The following is a 14,515-nucleotide window of genomic DNA, read 5'->3' as shown; positions in this document are numbered from 1 at the left end:
TTTTTTTGATCCTCCTGGCTGCTCAACAGTTTCTTTACCAAGACTGTTAGTTCAGTCAGATCTGAATTCTGTCTGTTAATTTTCTCTGTTATCTGTTTTTCTTCATTCTAGTTACCACTGGCAGTTGTAAACTGAGCCTGGGCATATGTCATTTTGTATTTTTTTCCTGTGTTTGAAACTTTATCTCCAGAGGAAAGTTACAAAGTTCAGCTTGAAGCTCACAAAAACGTAGAACTAGGCTTCATTGGTACTGTGTTTTAATTAAACTAACTTGGATCGTAATTAATCAAACATATTTAGCTAATAATTAGTGTACAACATATTAGACACCATAAATGTAACATAAATAGTTTGATTTAACCTATGTAGCCTATGTCATAATCAAACATATCTAGCCAATTTACTCCAAGTAAAATTATACTTATACTAACACATAGAGTAGAATAGGGCTTAACTGAGGTTATGAGTGTGTGCGGATAAATTAAAAGGCATGCTTATTTGAATAAAAGAGCCTGTAGTCCATGGGAGTAGAGAGGATATGTGGGAATAATTAGAGTCAGATTTAGGTGAAGGCATTGGAGGAAAATAATAGTTGGGAGAGAGAACGTTGGAGATGTAGGAGTGTAATCAGTAGGAGACCAGTAGGAAGGATAAGGTGGGGATGGTCGAGTTCGTGCAAGTGCACAATGGCATAGATCGCCATAGTCTTGGTGGTCAGTCTGCATCTCCTGATGACAAACAACAGGGAGGTCAGGTGAGGTCTGTGTGCACACATCATGCGTTAGAATACATTGCAAAATGCGAGGAGGCAGAAAGGGAGTTTCCGAAACAGCTGAGGCGAAACAAGTTTTTCGCCAATTTTGCTTAAATACGCAAACTATCGTAAACACTTGTAAATCTAAAGTGATAAAAGCTTTGCAAGCCCTTTTTTGGGATGTGACCTAAGGCAATCCTTATGTCAGTTTAACAGAATTTCCCCAAACCTGAGGTCTGTTCTATTGATATGGGACTGAGATCATGTTTCCAATCAGACTGAGACCTTTTTATAGAGATATCAAAGTTTGGTTTTATGCTAATCATGTTATGTAACTTTCTTCTATAATTTGTTTTAGATGTGACATTTGTTTATTGCTTATTGCCTGGCAAATAAATGTATAATTCGTGATTAACTCCTGAAATCCTTTATATCTAGTTGATTATGTGGTCTGGTGTTACCGCAAATCTATGACCAGGATAGTACAAACTGAAGGCTTCCGAACGGATGGAGCGTCGCATAATCCACTATGACTAATACGAAGCGATGTCCGCGTGTGGTTCGCTCTAATGGCCTGACGAGGTCCATGCCGATTCTTTCAAAGGGAACCTCGATTAGTGGTAAAGGGCGCAACGGCGCTTTTGGGATGGCCGGCGGATTCACCAGCTGACATTCCCGGCATGGCGCACACCATCTACGCACATCGTCGTGAATGCCCGGCCAATAAAAACGGTCCATTAAGCGGTCTAGTGTTTTTATACAGCCCAGGTGCCCTGCCATCGGATTATGATGAGCCGCATGGAAAAGAAGTTCCCTGCGGCTCTTCGGGACCAACAACTGGGTCATTTCCTCTCCGGTTCGAGTGCCCTGCGTCACTCGGTATAATTTATCATTAATCACGGCGAAGTAGGGATAGGAAAGCGCGCGATCTAGTTGGATTTGTCGACCATCGATATCTCTCACCTGGTCGAAAGCGTGTCGGAGCGTTTCGTCCCGCGATTGCTCGAGGGGGAAATCCCCGGGGGGAATCCCCCGTAGGGCGGGGTCTGTCTGCCGCGTAACGGACGTCCCCGGTGCTGCCTCCCCCGAGAACATTAGCCCCCGTTTCCGGGGTAAGGGAATGGGAGGAGCGGAGAAAGAACCAGGTGTTCGGGAAGGAGGAGAGTCAAAAGGAGATCCGGGGAATCCATCCGCCCCGGCATACGCCGCCAGGTGGTCCTCTGCCAGCTGTACCGCCTTCTCCACAGTTTCCGGTCGCTGGCACTGCACCCACTCCGCCGTCCGCGGCGGAAGACGGGCGATGAACTGCTCCAACACCACGCAATCCACCACCTCGTCCGTGCTCCGGCCCTCGTCCCGCAGCCATCTCCGGCATGCATCGCGAAGCTGGTGGGCGAAGGCGAACGGCCGTCCGACCTCGCGCAGAGTCAAAGCACGAAACCGCTGTCGGTGCTGCTCTGGCGTCCGCCCGACCCGCTGGAGGATAGCTCGCTTCAGATCTTCGTACTCCAGTATCTGATCAGCCGGCAGCTGCTGGGCCGCTAGCTGGGCCTCCCCAGAAAGCAGCGGCAACAGGCGGAGAGCTCGTTTTCCGGTGCCTCTTTCGAGCTCAGGGCGCTGCGGAACGCAGCTCGGTCCTCCGCCTGTGCTCGAACCACAGCCTTAAACCGCTGTTCCTGCTCGGCCCGTACCTGAAGGAGAGCCTGGTGCTGCGTCTGCTGGAGTTTAGCGATCGCTTTCACGAGCTCGGCCATTGGAGAAGGCTCTGTCATTTTCCTGACCTGGGTCCCTTTTCCCATTATCTAAAGGTGGTTCCCGGGTTTCGGCACCACTGTGGGAGAGCTTGTCGGTGGGGAAGGAGGAACGCCACAACAGGTCAGGTGTAAAGGCTATTCAGCCGTCTTTATTTAGATTTATACAGAGGTTTGTTTTTCTGTACTGTGCTCACGCCGCACGTCTCTGGCACCCGTACGCACACCTTTTCACACACACACACCCTCCTCTTTAAATGCCTCCTTTGATCACTGAAACAGAGAACACATGAGGTTAGATAGACTTCAGGTGAGGCAATTCCATACCTATCTTCTCTCGGCCCTGCCCTTCATTCACAAACCGGCGCTCGGCCCCGCCCCCGCTGCCACAATACTATATTAATGCTGAGTAATGGTTGGTTCCCTGGTGGTCTAGTGGTTAGGATGTGGCGCTCTCACCGCTGCGGCCCAGGTTCGATCCCCGGTCAGGGAACCCAGCCATTAGGGTTGCACAAGCCTTAGTGCCGGTCCCAAGCCTGGATAAATGGGGAGGGTTGTGTTAGGAAGGGCGTCCAGCGTAAAAACATGTGCCAAATCAAACATGCGGATGGTCTGCTGTGGCAACCCCTAATGGGAGAAGCCGAAAAAATTTTTGCTGAGTAATGGTTATATGTATAAAGCTTAGATTTAAACGAAAATAAGCGATGTTATGTTATTTGAAGCATATTGCTAAATTATATTATATATTACTAGATTTTACTTCTGATAGCTGAAGCTGACCTAAATTAAATCACATAGGTGAACTTTATGCACCCTATCATGCACGATGAGTCAAGACGTCATGCGGTCTCTCTGTTTTCTCCGCATAGCCAAGGTGTTTAACTACATAGGCAGCTCCATACATGACTTCTGACTGAATTTTGCACCTGCACTCACCAACCTTATTAAACTCGGCTTTCAAGTCAAGTCAAGTCAAGTTTATTTCTATAGCGCTTTTTACAAACAGGCATTGTCTCAAAGCAGCTTTACAGAAATCAACAGTCAAGGTGAATGGTGTGCATTTATCCCCGATGAGCAAGCTGTGGCGACTGTGGCAAGGAAAAACTTCCTTAGATGTCATGAGGAAGAAACCTTGAGAAGAACCAGACTCAAAAGGAAAACCCATCCTCATTTGGGTGACATCAAGAGTGTGATTATAGTCATTAAACAATACAGATCACTGGAGAGTAAGAACTAACATGAGCACGAAAAACGAATAGGTAAAATGACAAACCATAATATGACTTTTTTCATAAAAAATAATCATAAAACTATGAATTTTCATATTATTGAGAAATATTTCATTAAAAACTGTTAAACTGTACAATAAGTGAATGAAAAACCAAAAGGTGAAGTTGAACTTTTGGACAAAAATATGACTTTTGATAAAAATGTTATTATGAAAATATGATTTTGTATTTTCATCAGCATAATTATCTGAATAATGTCGTTACTCAGACCCCATGTCCGAGTAGAAATTACAATTGAGTGGCTAAATACTCAAATTAGTTTTAGCTATTCACTAATCAATTGCCATTAGGTTTTAAAACTTCAAATAATGCACAAACAAACCAAATGAAGACATCTTCCAGTCACAAATGAGAAAGAGCAAATCAGCTTTATTGCAGTCAATTTAGGCCCGTCCCATGGAGCTCTCGGTAGAGAACCATCTTAACAGCAATGGCAATCTGCTCACTCGCCTATATAACATGAATTACATTTACAAACATTTTGATTATATAATGTATGCTAAACTTTATATATTATAAACTTTACTCTAAAGCATGATAGCATGATTATTGATTTTGTCTGAACTCTCTTTATACACAGAGTTCTCTGCGAAGCTGAGTATTATACTATATTAATGCTGAGTAATGGTTATATGTATAAAGCTTAGATTTAAACTAATATAATTCAATTCAATTTAATTCATTTTTATTTGTATAGCACTTTTAACAATGAACATTGTCTCAAAGCACAGATAATGTGGTGATTAAAAGTGAATATGTTCTTTATAAGTAAGTTTGTCCCTGATGAGCAAGCCGGTGGCGACTGTGTCAAGGATAAACTCCCTGAGATGGCATAAGAAAGAACCCTTGAGAGGAACCAGACTCAAGAGGGAACCCATCCTCATCTGGGTTGCACCGAATGTCCATTTATAGCAGATATACGATGTTGCAGGGTACAGTGATGATGATCAAAAGCGAAAAGTAGTCCTGAGTGAATGTAGCAGACTGTTGACATGAACTACAGTCCAATCCATCCTCAAAGCGCCCGTTCTTACTCCGGAATTTCATGGAACCACCCAAAGCGTTGATGTGAAACTGCCCCAAGCTGCACCGAGTGGCCTCCAGTCGAAGAGAGAGAGAGAGAGAGAGAGAGAGAGAGAGAGAGAAGAGGGGTAGGAGGAGAAGGATATGGATTATCATGTGTCTTTATTGTTGTATGAAAGTTAATATCACTGTGCAGTTTGGACTCGCTATGGCAGCATAACAAAAAGGGAGAACCAGAAGTTAACACCGACATGCGGGATCTCTGGGATAAGAGACGACCCACCACACCACCGTCAACAAACCTAAGTGAACGTGTGAAAGTTAGGGGACGACAGCATACAAATATCCCAGTTCACCAAACACTCTATATCCATGTTCCCTCCTGATCTGTACCTTTACCTAAGAAAAAAATCTACTGATAAAAGGCATGACTAAATAAATAGGTTTTTAACCTCGACTTGAACACTGAGACTGTGTCTGAGTCCCAAACATTGATTGGAAGGCTGTTCCATAACTGTGGGGCTTTATAAGAGAAAGATCTGCCCCTGCTGTAGTCTTAATTATTTGAGGAACCAACAGATAGCCAGCACCTTTTGATCTAAGTAGGTGTGGAGGATCATACTGGTACAGAAGTTCACTCAGATACTGCAGTGCAAGATCGTTAAGTGCTTTATACGTCAGTAGTAGTATTTTATAAACAATGCAAGATTTTAATGGGAGCCAGTGTAGACTGATTAAAACAGGAGTGATGTGGTCATATTTCCTAAATCTAGTGAGGACTCTTGCTTCTGCATTCTGAACTAACTGAAGCTTTTTTATGCACTTACTCAAACACCCAGACAGTAAAGCGTTACAGTAGTCTAATCTAGATGTAACAAAAGCATGAACTAGTTTTTCTGCACCCTGTAACCACATCATATTTCGAATTTTAGCAATATTTCTAAGGTGAAAGAAGGCGATCCTGGTATTATTATTTACGCAAGCCTCAAAGGAAAGACTAGGGTCAATAATAACACCAAGGTCTTTGACAGCCATACACGCTGAAACAGAAACACCATTCAGAGATGCTACATAATCGAAAAGTTTGCTTTTAGCTGCATGTCGGTCCTAGTAACGGTACTTCCGTCTTATCTGAGTTGAGCAAAAGAAAGTTATCAAGCATCCACATCTGGCTTTGCTGAAATATACAACTGTGTATCATCAGCATAGCAAAGTAAGCGAATACCATGTTTATGTATAATTTCACCCAGAGGCAGCGTATATAAAGAGAAAAGCAGTGGGCCTAAGACAGATCCTTGACATGAAATGTATAATTTCACCCAGAGGCAGCGTATATAAAGAGAAAAGCAGTGGGCCTAAGACAGAAACACCAAACTTTACCTCAGAGAGTGTGGAGAACTCACCATTTACATCAACAAACTGATAGCGATCAGTCAAATACGACCTGAGCCAAGTGAAAGCTATTCCCCTTATTCCAACAACGGTCTCAAGTCTAGCAAGCAGTATAGTGTGATCAATGGTGTCAAAAGCTGCACTAAGATCGAGCAAAACAAGTAAAGAGACAAAATCCTGATCAGAGGACAATAGCAGGTCATTTACCACCGTAACTAGCTGTGCTATGATGAGGCCTAAATTCTGACTGATACATTTAAAAAATGTTCATAAGTAGATGTAGCATAACTGCTGTGCTACAACATTTTCTAAAATCTTGGATATAAAGGGGAGATTTGATATTGGCCTGTAGTTGGACAGCTGACATGGGTCAAGGTCAGGTTTCTTAATTAGGGGCTTGATAACTGCCAGTTTGAAGGATTTAGTTACATAACCAGTGCTAATGGAAGAGTTTATTATTTTTAAAACAGGTTCAATTACCTCTGGAATGATCTGTTTTTAGAAACTTGTAGGCAAGAATGCAGGTTGATAATTTTGATGAAGAAATTAATGAAATTAAGTCATTTTCATGAATAGGAGTGATTGTCTGTTATAATTGCACTGCTGTCTACAGGGTTACTTGTAAAATAGTTTGGATTTATATTAACCGTCTGGATTTCTTGCCTTATGTTTTCAACTTTATTATTAAAAAAGTTCATGAAATCATTACTACCTAATAATGGTGTGCATGTTAGTGCAGTGCTTTTATTTCCTGTTAATTTTGCTACCGTGCTGAATATAAATCTAGGATTATGCTTGTTATGTTCTATGAGGGTGGAGAAATATGCTGATCTAGCAGCACTAAGAGATTTTCTATAATTTAGGAGGCTCTCCTTCCATGCTATATGAAATACTGTTAATTTAGTTTGACGCCATTTACGTTCTAATTTCTGAGTGGTCTGTTTTAAGGTGCGTGTATGATCATTATGCCACTGTGCTAATTTTTTCTCCCTGATTATTTTGGTCTTAAGAGGAGCTACATCATCTAGAGTATAACATAACGTTGATTCTAGGTATTCAGTGGCCCAGTCAAGATCTGCGGGGTCAGACGGAGATCTATTTAATATTGTAATTTCTGGAAGATTATTGATAAAATGCGCTGCTGTAGCTGACGTGATTGTACGCTTAACACGGTAAAGTGGTGAGGTACTAATGCAATGACTGAGGCAGATTTTAAAAGTGATGAGATAATGGCTTTTAAATAGCTTTAGACTGTGGAACTATGACTAAGTTTATAATTTTTTATCCAAATGTTCACCACAAATCAAGAGTGTGTCCACCACTATGAGTGGGTTCTATAACATTTTGATTAATTCCAACTGACTCTAGAATGGACACAACTGCTGCTCTTAAGGAGTCTTCCTGATTATCAAAATGAATATTAAAGTCACCAACAATTAATACTTTGTCTAAAGAAGTAGCTAAATTTGTGATGAAATTTGCAAATTCTATGAGAAAATCCGAGTAGGGCCCTGGGGGTCTATAAATAATAATTAGTGGAATTGACTGACTGGACCTGCTTTTGGACACTGGATATTTTATGTTGGTGTAAAGAACTTTAAATGTTTTACATTTGTGTTTAGTCTTTTATGTGACGCTTAGATTATTATTATAAATAGCTGCGACTCCGCCTCCTCTGCCATTTAGATGGGGTTGGTGTATGTTACTATACCCTGGAGGACTTGCTTCATTTAATGCTACATATTCATTCAGTTTAATCCACGTTTCTTTCAAACACATTATTTTAAACTCCTGGTCGGTAATAATTTATTTTATAGTAAGCACTTTTGACGTGAGAGATCTAATATTCAACAATCCTACACTATAAAAAAAAAAGTTGAGTGAACTTAAAATAATAAGGCAATCTATCACAAGCACTTTTATGAGTTAACTGAACAAACAGGGTCTGAAGACCATGCAACCCAAAGTATTTTGTTAAGATCCTTAGTTCTCACAACATATTGTCAAGCTTACCTAAAAAATAACAAAACAAAATATTTTTTGTTTGCTGAATGCAATTAGGACAGATTGATCCATTATGTATTCATAATTATTTTCATATAAAATTTTTTATAAACCACAACAAATTTCTCTCCCGCTCCATTTTTTAATAGTTTGTCCAAAACACAACATTACAAAGTATGCCATATGACATACATGTCTTCTGCATTAGGCATGTTTGTACAAAACTACAAATGTTATCAAACATCATTGGAAAACTTTGTAAACTGTATGAAAACTACAAAATTGTTTGTTTCAACATAAAATGAAAGATGAGCTTCCAAAAATCAAGTAATATTTTGTCTAAAAACCCAAAACCTCTATCCACACTCCAGTCAAACAGTGTATAAAGTATTCTTATTCAACTGATTACCAAAGTACATAAAAATCCAAAACAGACATTAATAAAAGCATCGGAGTAAACATCAAAGGTTCAAGGTTCAAGTGTTGTATATAGCATTTTGTATTATTTTGGCAAATCAACATTGAGAATACATTAACACTGCATCTGAATAAACCTAAACACTTGGTAAAGTACAGTATGATATGTAACAGTGTATCAGAAAAAATAGTTAGCTTGTACCAGTACAGCCAGATAAAAACAAAAAAAAAACTCAACTCAAAACTTCAGTATTCCTCAAGGCTGCAAAGTTTGAATCGAATGATACATTGTTATAAAGAAGCATGTTTTTTTAAATACCTAATTACTAAAGTATAATTGCAACAATTATTGTCCCATTTGCCATAGCTTCAGTGACATCTGCAAAATCGTCAACTACAACAGTTTTAATTTTAGTGACTGGACTCTCGCAGAGCAGGTACCGCCAAGATCCATGAAGATTTTCTGAATGAATTCAAAAGTATATTTAAGTCCTTTTGGGTATTCCATATTGAGTGCATACAAGAGACCGAACAAGTAAGCAAAGGTTTCTGGCAGATCTCGAATATCCTGTAGAACAATGGCCTCTCCCAGGATTATTGCACTTTTTATCACAGTGGCCAGTGAAACAGGAGTGCCAACATCATCTTCAACCACAGTGAGGACTCCGATCTTTACCCCTCTGGTGCTGTGGTCTTCAGGGTCAGTGTCCTAGGAGATTAAGTGATAGGAGGGGGCATTAATTGACATGTAAACGTAATTACTAATTGTTATTAGTGCCCGTGCAATGGTGGTGCTTGCAGCTTTATTATTTTTATAATGTGCAAACAAAATTAACACATGTAATGCAAAGCATGCTACCAAATTAGAAATAAAGTTTGAAAAGGGCAACTTGCCAGACACATCTTGAGCAAGAAAGCCGGATTTTCACGCAAAACAAGTGGCACGCAGGCCCTCAACTGCTCTTTTCATTGAGTGACAATATCGCTGACCTCAAAAGAACAAAAAACAAAAGAAGAAAGTTGCCAAAGGGTGCAGATGCTTTATGACCTCATAAGTCTTATGGATTAAACACAGGAATCTCAAATTGAGAGTAAAAAGGATAATTTTTTATTAATTGCACAACCTTTACAGTGGGGAACAAATGCAATTATATAGTTTATAATTATACAATTATTCCTAAAATTAACCAGTTCAATTGGATTCCCATAAAACATAGACTACGAAAGATAGCACACTAGCTTTAATGACCCTATTCAGGGAACTGTTGGTACTTCAGTATTTTAAATATGTGTATTTTATATGTACATTCAAGAATCTTAAAGAGTACCTGCTCATCCAGCTTGTCCAAAAGTGTCTTCATTTCTGGACTCAATGAATCTCTCCATTTTTTGTAGAGTTTCAGGAGAGGTGCTGTATATTTATCAAGTGACACGCTGAACTTTTTTAGGAGGTCTATGTAACAGATCCTGAAAAACTCCATGCAGATCTTCAGTATTTAGAAAAAAAACAACAAAAAAAACCTATAAATAATCAGAACATTTTCCAGTATAAATATATAAAAAGTAGCCAGTACACAATATAATTTATTAGCCGTTTAGTCGAGGTCACTGATTAACAAACATCTCAATTAATTAAAATTGTCTGAATATCACACAATGTTCTTGTTATTCTCAAGATATTATTATCTACTCAAGCAAGTTCAAGCGTGTTACCATTCGTTCCACTGTCAAAAACTATTTAGAATATGATGTGTGCAACGTTTAAACAGTGCTGACAGGCTTCTGGATAGACAGTACCCAAAGTTATATTCTTTGTGTTGCAAATGCATATGACTAGCAAACGTCACGTTGAACTCTCATTGCATTACTTGTGGATTTTTTTATCAATAAACCAATGACTCGTTTGAATTTGTTATTTGTTTCAAATCCAAGCATTCAAAACTCTAAATGAGGTAAAAAGCTAACATAACCGTGCGGAATCAGTAACAAGCAGCTACATTCAAATAGATAGTTATTTTGGGACACCCACAAAAAGCTCAAAGCTTTTACATCAAAAACTATTACGTTAAATTAGATGATAATTAAAAAATTATTAATACATAACTTACGTATGATTCGGCAGAAATGCTGGACTGCTTTGAACCGGCATGCTTCTTCACATCAACATTACACTGGTAAAAGAGATTAGGGAGTTAGCTTGGTAGCACATCACATATTAAATGAAAAATATAAGTTATTCGATTATAAAAATTATTGACACTTGCCTGTGACTCAGTAGAAACAAGTGGATTGATATGGCGCGACGCTGCCCTTTGAGGAACCCCTGCAGTTGAAGTCTCAAATTGCCATGTGCATCATGTTCCTAATGTGCACGCTTTAACGCAAAACATTTACATTTTAATGTAAGTTCCACAAAACATTTAAAGTATTGTACAGTTTTCAACAATGAAGCAACATATTTGTTGAATAAACTAAGTATTATTTCTGAGCATTTCAAATAAAAACATTTTAGTTTAGTTTACTTTTTACATTTTATTTAGATATCTAGATTTTACTACTGATAGCTGAAGCTGACCTAAATTAATTTACATGGGTGAACTTTATGCACCCTATTATGCACGATGAGTCTAGAGGTCTCTCTGTTTTCTCTGCATAGCCAAGGTGTTTAACCGCAGGCAGCTCCATACATGACTTCTGACTGAATTTTGCACAGTGCATGATGCACCTGCACTCATCAACCCTATTAAACCCGACTTTCAAGTCAAGTCAAGTTTATTTCTATAAGCACATTTTACAACAGACATTGTCTCAAAGCAGCTTTACAGAGATCAACAGTCAATGTGAATGGTGTGCATTTTTCCCTGATGAGCAAGCCTGTGGCAAGGAAAAACTCCCTTAGATGTCATGAGGAAAAAACCTTGAGAGGAACCAGACTCAAAAGTGGAACCCATCCTCATTTGGCTGACATCAAGAGTCTGATTATATTTATTAAACAATACAGAACACTGAAGAGTGAGATTATAAGTGAAGTTCTTTCTACAGTCATTATGGTTATAAAACTAGGAGCTACTGAGCAACTCATAAAATAGCTCAACATTTGTGATCATCACAGATTCAACACCAGCTTCTCAATTCCGGCGCTTTTAAACACTCCAGGGGTCCAATGTCAAACCTCCACACATGAAATGAAATCCAATTGGCATTAGTATGTCTCTGGGTGGTACTGGAAGTTTGCGAGTTCGGCATCTATTTCTATCTGTTTAGAAATAGAAAAATATTTAAAAGGTAATAAAAAGGTGAACTGTCACAATTATGTTTTGACAAAAAAATTATCGTTACTATAAAAAGAAATGGTAGTTATTATGAAAATATGATTTTGTATGTTCATTAGCAAATTTTTCTAAATACTGTTAAATCTGAATTTTTATACTCATAAGCATAATTTCATTTAAGACCATTAAAAGGTTAAATAACGGAACGAAAAACTAAATGGTGACTTGACAAATCATGTTTGGACAAAAGACAACTTTTAATGAAAAAAACAAAAAACAAATAAACAATAGTTATTATGAAAAAATATTTTCTGAATAACCGGTAAAATTGGCAATAACAGAAAGAACAATAAAAAAGTGATAAAAAAATTCTGAAAATATAAATTTTCATAATCTTAAACGTCATTAAATAAACGTCCAAGTTTCATTAACTTTACAAAAAACGAAAAGGTGTCATTACAAATCAAGTTTTGATAAAAACGACTTTTTTCATAAAATGAAATGATACTTATTTTGTAAAAATGACGTTTCATATTCTAATGCATAATTTCAAGAAAACACGTTTAACGGTGCAATAAGTGAACGAAAACGAAAAGCTCAAACAACAAATCATTTTTTTTCTAAATTTTGACATAAAAAATTATATGAAAACATACATTTTCATATTCTTGAGAATAATTTCATGAAAACGGTTAAAAGGTACAACGAGCAAATGAAAAACAAAAAGGTGAACTGTCACAATTATGTTTTGACAAAAAAATTATCGTTACTATAAAAAGAAATGGTAATTATTATGAAATTATTAATTTCATAATCGTAAGCATAATTTCATTAAACGGGGGTAAAAGGTACAATGATTGAACGAAAAACAAAAAAGGTGAAATGACAAATCATGTTTTGACAAAGATCTGACTTTTTTATAACAAATATATGATAATGACAATATGAATTTTCATATTCTTGAGAATAATTTAATGAAAAACCATTAAAAGGTGCAATAATTGAACGAAAATTAAATGGTAACAGGACAAATCATGTTTTTGTCAAAAATGACTTTTTTTCATATAAAAAAAAAAAGATTTTTTATATTTTCATATAGAAAATTTTCATATTCGTGAGAATAATTTCATGAAAAACCGTTAAAAGGTGCAATACATAAATGAAAAACGAAAAGATGACATGACAAATCATATTTGGACAAAAATATGACTTTTAATATGACAGTTATTATGAAAATATGACTTTTGTTAAAAAATATTATAATTATGAAAATATGATTTTATATGTTTATTAGCATAATTTCCTGAATAACTGTTTAAAGGGGCAAAAAGTAAGTAAAAAATAAAAATATTTATAATTATGAAAATATAAATTTTCATATTCGTGAGAATAATTTCATGAAAAACCGTTAAATGGTACAATGATTGAACGACAAACGAAAAGGTTACAAATCACGTTTTATGAAAAAAAAGATTTTTCATGAAAAAAATAAGAATGTTTATATTCTTGAGATAATTTACATGAAAAAAACGTCAAATTGTAAAGTATGTGAACGGAAAACGAAAAGGTAAAATGACAAATCATGTTTTTACAAAAATATGACTTTTGTCATAAAAAATTATCATGAAACTATGAATTTTCATATTATCGAGAAATATTTCATAAAAAATGTTGAACAGTACAATAAGTGAACGAAAAATGAAAATGTGAAATAAAAACTTTGGACAAAAATATGACTTGATAAAAACAATATTATGAAAATATGATTTTGTATATTCATTAGCATTATTATCTAAATAACCGTGTAAAATAGGCAATAAGCAAACGAAAAATTTAATGGTGCACAAATTGTTTTTACAAAAATATTTTTCTCATTAAAAAAATAGACAATATGAATTTTCTTATTCTTAAAAATATTTTCATGATAAACTTCAAATAGAACAATACGTGAATAAAAAACGAAAAGGTGACATGACAAATCAAGTTTTGACAACAAAAATGATTCATATTTGTGAGAATAATTTCATAAAAAACGTTACAAGATGATTTCATGATTTGATGAAAAAAAAAAAAAAGTGCCATGGACATGTTTTTACGAAAATACGACTGTTTTCTTAAACATTATAATTATGAAAATATGAATTTTCATTTTCGTGAGAATAATTTCATGAAAAACTGTTAAAAGTTGCAATAAGTGAACAACAAATAATAAGGTGACATGACAAATCATGTTTTTACAAATGTATGACTTTTTCCATGAAAACATATGATTGTATTATGGTTCATATTCATGAAATATTCATATTCATGAATTCATATTCATTATAATTTCATGAAAAACCATTTAAAGGTCCAATAAGTGCGTTCACAAATAAGTAGGTGAAATGACAAATCATGTTTTGATAAAAATATGACATTTTTTATTAAAAGAAATGGTAGTTATTATTTTCATAATTGTAAGAATACTTTAATTAAAGACCGTTAAAACGTCCAAATAACTGAACGAAAAAGGAAAAGGTGACATGAAAAATCTTTTTTTACAAAAATCTTTTTTAATGAAAAAAATATAATTGTGAAAATATACATTTTCATATTTTTGAGAATATTTTCATG

General features: G+C 36.4%; 1 long non-coding RNA gene across 1 annotated transcript in view; it reads left to right on the top strand.

Annotated features, from left to right (window-relative positions):
* The window catches only part of LOC310725326, a 517,016-nt gene that overhangs the window by 73,126 nt on the left and 429,375 nt on the right, over positions 1-14,515 (top strand). The window contains exon 2 of the long non-coding RNA XR_014533322.1: positions 4,526-4,862. This is a non-coding gene — a long non-coding RNA (uncharacterized lncRNA). The remainder of the gene's footprint in view (positions 1-4,525; positions 4,863-14,515) is intronic.

This window comes from Silurus aristotelis, assembly GCF_946808225.1.
Source record: "Silurus aristotelis genome assembly, chromosome: 4".
Taxonomy (NCBI): domain Eukaryota; kingdom Metazoa; phylum Chordata; class Actinopteri; order Siluriformes; family Siluridae; genus Silurus; species Silurus aristotelis.
The sequence above is the reverse complement of the archived record's forward strand: the minus strand, read 5'-3'. Positions and strand labels throughout refer to the sequence as shown.